At 30.9% G+C, this 13035-nt stretch overlaps 1 long non-coding RNA gene across 1 annotated transcript; it reads left to right on the forward strand.

Moving 5' to 3' along the window:
- Window positions 1-10306: 10306 nt before the first annotated feature.
- On the forward strand, window positions 10307-12739 carry LOC145952902 (uncharacterized). Its single transcript, XR_014430397.1, has 4 exons — window positions 10307-10403; window positions 10505-10981; window positions 11080-11407; window positions 12098-12739. It is a non-coding gene; the product is annotated as an uncharacterized LOC145952902 (long non-coding RNA).
- Window positions 12740-13035: the final 296 nt, after the last annotated feature.

Here is a 13035-nt window from a genome sequence, read left to right on the forward strand (position 1 = left end):
AATCATAAATGGCAAGAAAACATAAATTTCTCGAAAACTTAAATTTCTGAAAACATAAATGACTTAAAACATAAATTGCATGAAACTTAAAGACAAGAAAACATAAACTAGGCGTGGAAAGCAATTAAAGCTATGTGAGAGCTTGAAAGACACGAAAGACCTTCAAGGACCCTCTCACAAGTACTAAACGAAATTACTATGTAGAACACTTAAGGAGAGATAGAGATACACCAAAGGCACTCCAAGACACTCCTTTAAAGGCCTTGTACAAAAAATTAGAAATTGAAAAATTTACAAAGATGAAATGTAAATTTACACCAAATGAAATGCAAACTCACATTCAAATGAAATGCAAATTTACACCAAATGAAATGTAAATTCACTTAAAGAAAATTTAGTGGCTGCACCAAGAGTTTTAGAAACAAAAATTCAGCCACTAATTTAGTGAAAATTTTAGTGACAGATTTGGTATTGAAAATGTTTTTGAAGAAAAATTTCCATCACTAAATTTGTTACTAAATCCTTCACAAAATTTTGACAAAAAATTTTTCTCCTTCTTTCTCCAATTCAGACACCAAGATTGCAGCCCTCACAATGTGTTTCACTCCTCCTTTAGAAGCAACCTTGATGATGGTTACTCCTAGGTGTTTGAATTTCCAAGAATCCAATCCAATGAGAAACAAGCTCCTAGGTCACCACCAAAATCCTTCAATATTGGCTATCCTTGAGCTTGGCCTTCAAAACCTTCCAAGAGACACTCAACATACCTTAAGATGCTGGAATATTAGTACAAAAACTGAAAAAGAACAATTTATAATGGCTACACCAATTGGTAGAATGAAATGAGACAAACTAGAAGGAGTTCCACAAAAATGACAAGCAACAATTAAGGCAAATTTAGAAAGCTAGCACACAAAGGATAACCTATCAAAGGCACTAGAATGGATTACAAAAACAAATCTAAGATTAGAAACAAAATTAAGACACAAAATATGTGGCTGGACTGAAAATTATTAGGCAAATATTTCACCATAACCGAGAGCTAGATACACTAGGTTTTTTGACAAAACTTTTAACAAGACATAATAGAAACCTAACTCTAGGAAATTTGCTAGAACTAATAGAAAGTTATGAACACAAATATGTAAAAAAAAAACACATATAGGTAAGGTTCAGATTCAATAAGAAAAAAATACAAAAATTTTCGCACAAACAACACACAAAAAATTAGGTCAAACAAGCTAGTCTAGGAATTTGCAACATGTAAAGGACTACACATGACTTCTAAGACAAAACAATTGATTCAAAAATAAAACTAATGCAATATGAATGAAGTCCAATCACGGACACATGTTAAGGAATGGAGAAGACTCAAGCAAAACACAAAACGCACAAGAACAAAGAACCTAGGCGCACAAAAACCAAATTGATTCAAGAATTAGGAACAAGCAAAAACATGAATCAATTACTTCTTATGTGACATATAGGATCTATCAAAAAAAAATTTAGAAGACATAGATCCATTCAGCAAACATAAGAAGACATGTAATAGAAGGAAGATACAACACGGATTCACACAAAAAAGTTAGAACACAAAACCTCAAGAGCACTAAGCTATAGATACCAAAAATGATGGAAGCTCTTGGAGAAGATTGTTGTTCATCCAAGTTTCCATGCAAAGGACCGAAGAAAATCTTGAGGTAAACCTTCAAAAACACTTGAAGCTCCACGAAGAAGTCTCCAATGGAGGAGAAGCACCTAAGGAGGTTCGGTCACCTCTTGAAGAAGTGAAGAAGCTTGAGGAACCAAGCTTCTAGGAGAAGGAACCTTGAGAGAGAACTAGGAACTAGGTTCTCACGGTTTTGACTCTTGAAAAATGAGAGAGAATTCTGAATTCTTTTTCTCATAAATGTCTAAAAGTGATTACAAGAGAGGGATTTACAAATATATAGGGAGAGGTAGCTTCTAGTGGAAGCTAACCTTAACCATGGTTCACTAGGAACCATGGTAAGGTATAGCTAACCATCCATGGTTTCTAAAACTTGTAGGAGAAGCTAACCTTGACCATGGTTCACTTAAGAACCATGGTAAGGTCAGCCCAACCTACCAAGGTTTAGAAACTTGGAAGGGAACCTTCAAAACTTGAAGGAGGAACAAGAAAATTTCGGCCAAGAACAATGAAGAAGGCTAGGCGGCCAAGGCTCCAAAATGCTCCATGATTTATTTTGAAATTCTTTGATTTAGTTTAGTTAGGTTCATCATATGATGATGAGACCTAGCTAAATCAAATCTATAAAAAATTAGGAGCAAAATGAGTCTAATATGCAAAATTTTGCCTAGGCCCAGTTCTGGCCCAATTACTAGTCACACCCTCAAGCATTGCTAAATGTCACCCCTTTTTCCCTACTGAGAAAATATAAAATGAATGTATCAACTAGGGATGTTAAATGGAGTTAAACTCTCCAAGTATCCTACCCTAAAATCAATATACAAACACTAGAAAAAGCAAGTAAAGTGTCTCACAAATACAAAGGCAAAAATAACCTATACAAGAGACTATGTACAAACTATACAATATTCACAAGTAGAACTAGGCCTTCTCTTTATGATAGAGTAGTCCAAGTGAAGAATACCTTGGGCTTGAAAAGCCCACTAGCCTTCAAGAGGTCCAACTCTTCTTGAATTCTTCTAGCCATAGCTCTAGTGACTGGGCCCTTGGCCCATGGTCTATCACATGGAGTGGTGAATCAACTCAAACTTGGAGAAAGAAGGTTTTGATGATAACATAGTATATATTCTGAGAATCAAAACTGACCAAGGACATCAACAAGTCAAAAACAAAGTCAAGAAGAAAATATGACTATTATGTTGTGTAATAGGAGTAGCTCATAAGTTGTATTATTTTAATTGAGCTTATTTTGCATGTGTGTGCTTTGTGCATGGGTTAATATTTATCTAATCTAACTAAGAGTGAGTATGATGATGAGTTAGAAACTTGAAAAGTTATTTTGAGACATAAAACAGAGTTTTGAAAACTGACTCAAAATAATCGATTATCATTAAATATAATCGATTATTTCAGCAACAGGTAAAAAGGATGCCTTGTTGTAATAATCGATTATTTGTGAAATAATCGATTATCCCAGGAATCACTCTCTGGAATAATCGATTATCCTTCAAAATAATCGATTAATCTATTTTTGGTTGATTTCCAGAAATCATGAAGAACAAAATAATCGATTATCCTTTAAAATAATCGATTATCTGGTTCTGAAAATGTTATAAATAGTTTTCACATTTTGAAACTTCAGAACAAGATAGAACAAAGAATCAAAAAAGAGAAAAAAGTTATTGTGAAGTCTTTGTGACCTTCTTGGAGTTTTTTCTTTGTGAAATCAAGAAGTAAAACGTTTTCGAAATGCTTTGAGAAAAGATCATCATCATCATCACATTCTTGAAAGAGAAAGATTAAGATTTTATTTTGAGTTCACTATCTGATTTGTTCAGTTTCTAGGTGAATTCGTTCCTTTAATTCTTTGTGAATAATTGTAAATCTTGAGTAGGTGTCTCAAGTGGTAAGGAATTCTTGTAGTTAGTTTCTACAAGGGGTGCTTTCTTGGGGTCAAGAAAGTAGTTATCTTGAATGTAGGAGTGTATGCATGTGTGGTATGCTTGTAAAACTTCTTCATTAAGATAGTGGAACAAATCTTTATCAAGTTATGATTGAGGACTGGATGTAGGTCACATGTGGAGTGACTGAACCAGGATAAAAGACTTGTGCAATCTTCTCTTACCCTTATCTTTTACTTTGAGTAATATCTTGGTTGTGTGTTAAAGAGATTATTCTTGATTAACATGTTTGTATGCACAACTTTGCATTAAACTGAATCAAAGTATTGCATATTGATTGCTTTTAACTTTGAATTTTATTAAAGATTAATCAAGAAAGCATATAGGACTCATTTTTCATTAACAAGTCTTTAAGGAACTTCTTTGAAAATTAATATTAGAAAAGTTTGAATTGAAATAAAGATCCTAAGAACTCTAAAAAATTTTAATGTTTCATAGAATCCAATTCACCCCCCCCCCTCTTGGATTAGGCCATTCTTTTCTAACATAGATTACCACCAGTTGAATAAGGTAACCATTAAGAATAAGTATTTATTTCCTAGGATAGATGACCTTATGGACCAATTACTGGATGCTTGTGTTTTTAGCAAGATTGAACTTAGGTCGAGGTATCATCAAATTAGAGTTTAAGGGTAAGTATGTATCCAAGACGGCGTTTAGAACGCGTTATTGGCACTATGAGTATTTAGTATTGCCTTTTGGTGTGAAAAATGCTCCAACTATTTTTATGGATTATATGAATCAAAATTTTCATTCGTACTTGGATAAATTTGTAGTTGTCATTATAGATGACATACTAGTTTGTTCTAAGACTAGAGAAGGGCATGAAGAATACTTGAAGGTAGTACTTCAAACTCTTAGGTGTCACAACTCGAAAAATTTTGATCTTGCCCACAAATGGTTTGGACTTCCATTTTGAAAATCTCATCGATCAGGGATTGCCCGAAAACCAGACTAATCCCTAATCAATGGTTTTAGAAAAGAGTTCAAAGGAGTCGTCACCAATGTTTTACTCAAAACATTGGAAAAAGAAAAGATTTTTAAAATGACCATAATGACCTTCATAACCAAAATTGGGTTTGGTGGTCGATTACGTGTAAGGAAGGTATTAGGTACCCTACAACGTCCTAAATTGGTATCTTATAATGAAATTAACATAATAAAGAATAACAGTTTGAATATTTATTCCCCTTTTTAGTGGTTATTTACATGTTATTTTAATTTACGATTACTTATATATATAAAAAAAGAGTAAGGGGTTTAGACCCCACACGTTTGAAAATGGTTCGCTACATGATTACTATTTATTTATGTCAAAGTCATGTATATAAAGAAATTTAAATAAAAGAAATGGATTTGAATTACTGAAAATACCTCCGAGGTGAGCTTTTATTGAATTCTTCCTTCAAATGCGGGGGCCAGGGACTTTTTGGTAGCCTTTCGCTCTATAAATGTCCTCACAACACTCAAGAAATATAAGAGATAGAGAAAAGAAGTGTTTAGGAACTAAAACTAATAAAAATAGCAATTTTTCTCTGAATCTTTGGTCTAATTATGAGAAATTTTTAGCGGGAGGTATGAAGAAGAACTCTCGTTTAATTTCTTTTATTATTGCTTGGATGTTAAAACCCAGGTTACACAACCATGCTCAGATGTCTAGAGATGACATTTTGCTGATGCATGTCATTAAGAAGAAAATTAAAATTGATTGGGTATCAGTAGTGAACGATTGTATTTCACTACTAGAAAAATTAATATTTGTGACGAATTTTGTGACGGAAAAAATAGCATCGCTAATAGTGACGCATTTTGTGAGGGAATTTTAAGTTCTGTGACGGACAAGAATTTATTGACTTTTGTGACGGATTTTGTGACGGAATATATTCCGTCTCTAAAAATCCGTCACAAATTTCGTCACTGAATCAAAAAAAAAATATTTGTGACGGATTTTGTGACGGAAAAATTTTCGTCTCTAAAAATCCGTCACAAATTTCATCACTAAATAAAAAAAATGTTTGTGACGGATTTTGTGACGGAATGAACTTCATCTCTAAAAAATCCGTCACAAATTTCGTCACTAAAATGAAAAAATTTAGTGACGGATTTTTCCCTCTCAAAATTCCGTCACAAATAGGTTAAAATATTTTGTGAAAAAATTTGTGACAAATTGTTCCCTCTCAAAATATTAAATTTTATTTATGAAACTTTTATATTTAAGAATTATGCATAATTAAAGAAAATATGTTAATTTTTTTTAAAAAAATAATAAAATTAAAAATATTTTATTTCATTAAAGGACTGAAAAAATTATGAAATTCATTTAATTAAATAAAAATTGTCAATTTTGAACATAAGAAACTAAGACATTCATTAAAAATATTTTAAAAAAACTTGTGAAAATAAAAAAAATATATTAATTTAATTTTGGCTTAATTACATTTTTTATCCCTCAAGTATTGTAATTGTGCAATTTTGATCCCTAAGATTTTAATTGGATAATTGTAGTCCCTAAAGAATTGTAATTGTGCAATTTTAGTCCTTTAATTTTTAATTGAACAATTTTTGTCTCTCAAAAATCATAATTGTGCAATTTGAATCTCTCCCATTAAAAATTTAATAATTTTAAATTTTCGATATATATATATATAATAATTTAAAATTATACCATTATTTGCTTATTTAAGTTAACATATACTATAATTTTTATTAATGTAACAAATGATATATATTTATTATTACTAAATAAATAAAATTTATATATTATTAATAATTTATTATTGCTAATAAATTAATATCAATAATATTTTTAGTATATTTATAGATAAATTGATAATTTGATAAATATAACTTAGTATATATTAATATACTTTTACAAAAATATAAATATAGTAGATAAGATGTGTATATTTATTTTTTTGTAAAATTATATTAATATATAATAAGTTATATTTATCAAATTATTAGTTTATGTATAAATATACTAATAATATTATTGATATTAATTTATGAATAATATTATAAAAATATAATATATATATATATATATTATGTATTTATTAATAATAAATATATATCATTTGTGTGACACCCTCTACCCCACATACCATAACACAAATAACAAAAATTGAATAACATAATCTTTTTCATAATTGAAATACCAAACATGTTTAATTCAAATCAAAACTCATGTATTTGTGGAATTTAATAGATATTCATACATCTCACACAACAAGGAATACAACAGAACAATCAAAAAGCAAAATATAAACTTGCATAGTTTATTTGTTTCTCTCATGGTTCTCTTAAGAACCCACAAAGTACTCTAATCCATACAATAAACATCTTACTCATATAATTGTCTCTTACAATTGCATTCCCTTATGGTGTGTTTGGATGAGTAATTTTACAAATTCAAGGAATTTGAAATTCTTGGTATTTGAATTACTTTGATTTCAATTTCTATCATTGTTAAAATATTTTGTTTGGATAAGTCAATTCAATTTTTTTAAATTTTAAATTGTTAATTTGGATATGATAATTTGATTCTATCATGATAAAATTTCTTTTAAAAATCAAAATATTACAAAAATTAATTTTCATAAATATTCATTATTAAAATAGTAATAATTATTAAAAACCTTTAAAATATTCTATAAAAGTCATTAAAATAACTATAAGAAGATAATGTCCTCAAATATAAAATAAATAATAATTAACTAATTTAGTTATTTATTGAAAAATATCTTTCTAATTTCATAATTTTTAATTTTAAAATTTAAATTTTTAGTTAAAAATTAAAAATTTCTTATTTTTTGTTAATAAAATAATATCCGTTAATTTCTTAATTTTTATGCTTAAAAGCAAACTTATAAAATAATCTAATTTAGATTTATGAAAGAAATAAGCACAACCTAAAAAATGGAGATATTTTATTTTGCATGAAAGTTATTAATATGACAGGTATTACTCGATCTTGCGTTTTCAATTCATTTTTTAAAATTATTACTTAAATTTGAAAATAAGAATTTTTCAATTCATCTTCTAGTCATGTCAACATTATCCACACAAATCATACTTCGGGCATTGGGATGGGAATATTCTGGTTTCCATGTATCCGGAATCGTTCCCTCAAACAAAGTACCTTGATCTTTTAATTTTGATAAATCCCGGAACAGAGATTGATTTTTCACTATTGGAAAATAATTAAAATATTTAATTTAGCATCATAAAAAAAATAACCATTATAAAATATAATTTAATTAATTTCATTATTTATTATAATACTTTTAGTCACTATATTCGTAAAAACATTATATTTTAAAATTTTAGTTAATTTATTATCATTTGCTCACTTTATTAAAAAGTGATAAAATATAATTAATTTTGAATTAATTTAATAAAATAAAAACTTGAAAATATATATTTAAAATCTGTAACAATTTCATAAATATAAATATTTAATTAATTTTAATATATACTAAATTTATTATCAAAAACATTATTATGATTTTAGTTATAATTTTTATTATCTTTTAATTTAATATTGAATATGTTTTGATTATAAAACATAGTAAATAAAATCTAATATCTGTATGAATTTCTTTGATAAAAATATTTAATTAATTTTAATATATAATAAATTTATTATCAAAATATTAATTATAATTTGAGTTATAATTTTTTATAATCGTTTGGTTTAATAATGTCTAAAATTGGCATAAATTTGGCTTAGTTTTTTTCATTTTTGGGCTCCCGCTATTTTTTGGGCCCTGCTAGTTTTTTGGGTTTATGAATTTGGCTCATAAACCCGCTCAGAGAGGAACCAGGGGAAACCCTAAACATGTTAAAACAACACATCTCCTTCCGAAAGACATCTCATAAGAGCTCTTGCCCTCGCCAGCCACGACGCCTCCCTCGCCAGCCACGACGCCTCCTTCTCTGTTAGGTATTTCATCGATTCTCTATTCTGTTTGTGGCTTTCTTCACTTGTCTCAGCCATTGTCATTTCCTCCGTTCGAGTTCCCTTTCGTCTTCTTCACTTGTCTCAGCCATTGTCGTTTCCTCAGTCTTCGCGGACGCCATTGGGTTAGGTTTTGTCGCGAACGCCACCGCCATTGTCGCGCAAGTCGTCGCCTCCCGTGACGCTGTAACCCAGAACCAGAAACAGAACAGAGGCAATGAGGTTTCACCCTCCTACCTTAGACGCATCGCCAGAACCCTAGTCAAATCGAAGCGTTACCACCATGCTCTTGAGTTTCCATTTTCATTTTCATTTACTAAAAGAAAAACTTATTTCATTTTTTTTTCTCTTAGAAGTGTTTATGAAAATGTTTATTTGAACATGCTTATAGTATTGTTATTTGACAAGAAAGGAGAAAAGAAAAAAGATTTAGATTTACAATTTTGGCATTGGTTTTATTCTTTTGGCTAATTACTAAGGTATGTTGTTTACTGCAAAGACTACAATCGTTATTTGAGGAGCAACAATCTCAAACAACAGAATCCATAGATTGAGGTTGGTGAAAACTAATCCATAGATTGGTGAAAACTAATTCAATATATTTTGTAACCTACAAATTTTTATATTTCATTTTTTTTTATTGTTTACTGTGTCTTCAGCTCTTTTTCCTTATTGTATTTTACTGAGTTAGATGGACTTTTTAACATTTCAGATCAAAGTAAAAGAAGGTGGAACTGATTGGGGCTGGGGTGTTGTAGTCAATGTTGTTAAGAAACCTTCTGGTGGTGGTTATATTGTTGATACTTTACTTCATTGTTCACCTGGTTCAAATGAAAACAGTTCACGGCCAAAACCATGTCCACCCCGCCCTGGAGAGAAAGGTGAAATGCACGTGGTAAGTTGACATTTCAAGATTTTACATGATTTTATTCATGACTTTTTGTTGTAACTCTAACTATATCAGAAAAAACTTATGTTGCTTTCTCTTGTCTGCTTCCTTCTGTATTAGGTCCCTGTTCAATTACCATTAATCTCTGCCCTTGGTAAACTAAGGGTATCTATACCTTCTGATCTCTGACCCTTGGAAGCCAGGCAAAGTATACTACTTGCTGTACAGGAGCTGGGCAATCGTTTTCCCCAAGGGCTTCCAAAGCTTAACCCTTTAAAGGTAATTTTTTTCCTCACACATGCCACAAGTTGCTGGTATGTTATTGTTCTCTATCATATAAACATAGAGTTAGATAAATAAAAGTTGTCAACATTTGACCTCAAAAGTAGGCTTGACTGCACTATATCCTTTAGTGATTCACCTGCTAATAGATGCATGCTTTTTACTTAAACTACATAACAACAAAAGATTTAGTTAATTGATTGTTTTCTGACATTCTATCTTCTCATTATAAGGTTTGTTCCGATATTTACATTGCATAGCCAAAACTGTCAATTGCCTTTCTGTGTCATATTTTATCCTTCATTTCATTTACCTTGTAACTTCTCTGTGTTCATTCTCCTGCTTTTAAATGGATAAGGTTCTTAAATCACATGATTTCTATTAAAATAAAGTACAATATTTTTTTTTGGTAAACTCTAGTCACAGATTTTACTAGGTACACTATTTTCTGATTATTTTAGAGAACAAATTGGAAGACAATAGAGCTTGACTGATCTTTAATAGAATCAGAACAATAATTATGTTTTGTATTCTCTAAAATAATATTTCCAGGACATGGATGTACGGGACGCAGAGATAGTTGAACTAGTCAATCAAATAGAAGAACTTGAGAAAAAATTGTTTGCCCATCCTATGCATAAGGTTTGTTAAAATGAACACTATTTCCCCTATTTTTATGTTATAAATGTGATGTTGCTTTTCCTTTGGTTTGAGTGTTACCTTAATATTTTGTTGCAATTTAGCATCAAGATGTGGATCAAATTAAATGCTTTGAGAGGAAAGCAGAAGTGAATCATGAAATTCAGCAACTGAAGACAAAAATGCGGGATTCCCAGGTATGACTTTGCTAATCTGTCTTTCTTTGCTAGATTTACATATTAAGTCAGATCACATAAGGTTGGAACTTGATGGGAGTCTAGATAATGTCTGCATTGAATTGTATGTTTTCAATCTCCATGTGACTTTGCAAATTAACGACTTAGCAGTTGATAGATTGTTAATATGGTGATTTTATTCATGACAAATTTTGAATGCATTACTATTTAATTACTTGAACTCTTTTCAGCTACAAAAATTTTGTGAAGAACTAAAGAATCGCTCACGAGTCTTAAAGAAGCTTGGTCATATTGATGTTGATGGTGTAGTTCAGTTGAAGGGACGGGCAGCCTGCTTGATTGACACGGGCGACGAACTCCTTGTTACCGAATTAATGTTTAATGGTGAATCAATATTTGTTTCCTCATTGTGCTTTCTGTATAGTTTGCAGTTCAATATATTTTGTAACCTTTTTTTTTCTTCATTTCCCCTCCTCCATTAGGTACTTTTAATGACCTTGACCATCATCAAGTTGCTGCCCTTGCGAGTTGTTTCATACCAGGAGATAAATCAACTGAGCAGATACAACTGAGAACAGAGCTTGCAAGGCCTCTGCAGCAGCTTCAAGATAGTGCCAGAAGGATAGTAGAGGTAGATGTTTTATCACTTAACCTGATTTTTTTTGGGAGTTTCTGTATTTAAATATAAATGGGATCATCACCCTTTTGTCACAGATACAACATGAATGCAAATTGGATATAAATGTAAATGAGTATGTGGAATCAACAGTGAGGCCATACTTGATGGATGTGATCTACTCATGGTCGAAGGTTAGTTACGCCGTATTTTTGGTTTGAAGCCTTGTCTACTTTTAAGTCATTTACTTGACATCAAAGCCTCTATATGACCAAGTGGTCTACAGTTTTTGATCCTTGCTGCCCCATTCCTCTAATAAAAAATAGTTTAGTTTCAACACCAAGTTGGTTCAAATAAAAATTGCCCCTTGACACTATTTTTTGTTTCATGACATTTCATATTTACCTTAACATTGAAAAATAACTAGAAATTGGTCTGTGCTGAATGCTAATTGTTGAAGTCATGATGATGTTTTAGTTTTTTTCGTGTAAGGACAAAAAATGTAGATTTTTTTAATAGGGACCAGCACAAAGCAACAATGTTTTATTTTAGGTGTCCTGACCACTGTGTGGGTTTTTATAAATTTTAACTTATTCTCTAAGCATGACCTACGTTATGGGTTAGTGACAAGCTCCATGGTCTACTAGTCTTAATTCATTACCAAGTAACATATAGTTTCTTCAGCATGGACTTGTGCGTTCATTGTGGCCCAAAAATTCATTTTATGTTGCAACCCAAGACATGTATGTAGTCATCTTAGCTGCAGTGAAACTAATGATGGGTATGCATTCTCATAAGAGTGGGAGAAAAAAGAAAAGAAAAATATGCTCTTTTTAAGTATGTATATTAATTTCTCTCGCCTTTCCTTTTAAAATTTTCTCCAGGGAGCAAATTTTGCTGATGTTATACAAATGACTGACATCTTTGAGGGAAGTATCATTCGGAGTGCTAGAAGGCTTGACGAGTTTTTGAATCAGGTATACAAATGTCCACTCTTTATAAAATAACCACTTGGTTTCATTTTTGACTATGATCTAGCTTAAAACTTGCATCGTGCAAATGGGCCCTTCTATTCAAGAATTGGAAAAGAGCAAGTAAATCTGAAGCTGGGGGTTTGACAGCACGACTCAAAAAGTGTGCTAATCTGGACCCTTGCATTGTCAGTTGTTTTATAACTTAATTATGGATGGAATATCTGATATATACTTGAAGTTTGAAGTGTTTAATTGCCAAAAGTGAAAGTGTAATTTGCTAGAGTCAAAAGTAAGTGGTTTACCTGTATTTTTGATTTAGTTGGAAAATCTTTCCAATTACGTTTTAAACATTAGCAATTCTTTAAATTCCTTCACTGTAGATAACTCGTGTTGTCATAAATTATACTGCTACTTATTGGGACAAAAGAAAGTCATTGCGCTTTGTGCCTCAACTCAGTTATTTAAATGTTGCAAAATATTCAAAATTTGCCTTTAGGGGCTTATAAAATTAGCATTCCGTATGCTTGATCATTCTCCAAGTTATCTTGACACATTTTTGGTCGATTTCAATATTTGGAAATTAAAGGAATACAGTTATATGATGAATTTCATAGAGTTCTGATTGCCTTACTTCTTTGCAGTTGCGTGTTGCTGCTAATGCAGTTGGAGAGGCTGCCTTGGAGTAAAAATTTGCAGCAGCAAGTGAAAGCCTTCGACGAGGTATTATGTTTTTGAATTCTCTGTATCTGTGACTTGTTTTCCTCCGGGCCATTCGATTGGTTATATTCATGGTTATTTCGGGTGGCAGAAAGTTTTTACTTTCCGGGTGCGCTTACTTCCTTCTCTTA

Source organism: Cajanus cajan, chromosome 10 (assembly GCF_000230855.2).
Source record: "Cajanus cajan strain Asha chromosome 10, NIPB_CcT2T_4, whole genome shotgun sequence".
Classification (NCBI taxonomy): domain Eukaryota; kingdom Viridiplantae; phylum Streptophyta; class Magnoliopsida; order Fabales; family Fabaceae; genus Cajanus; species Cajanus cajan.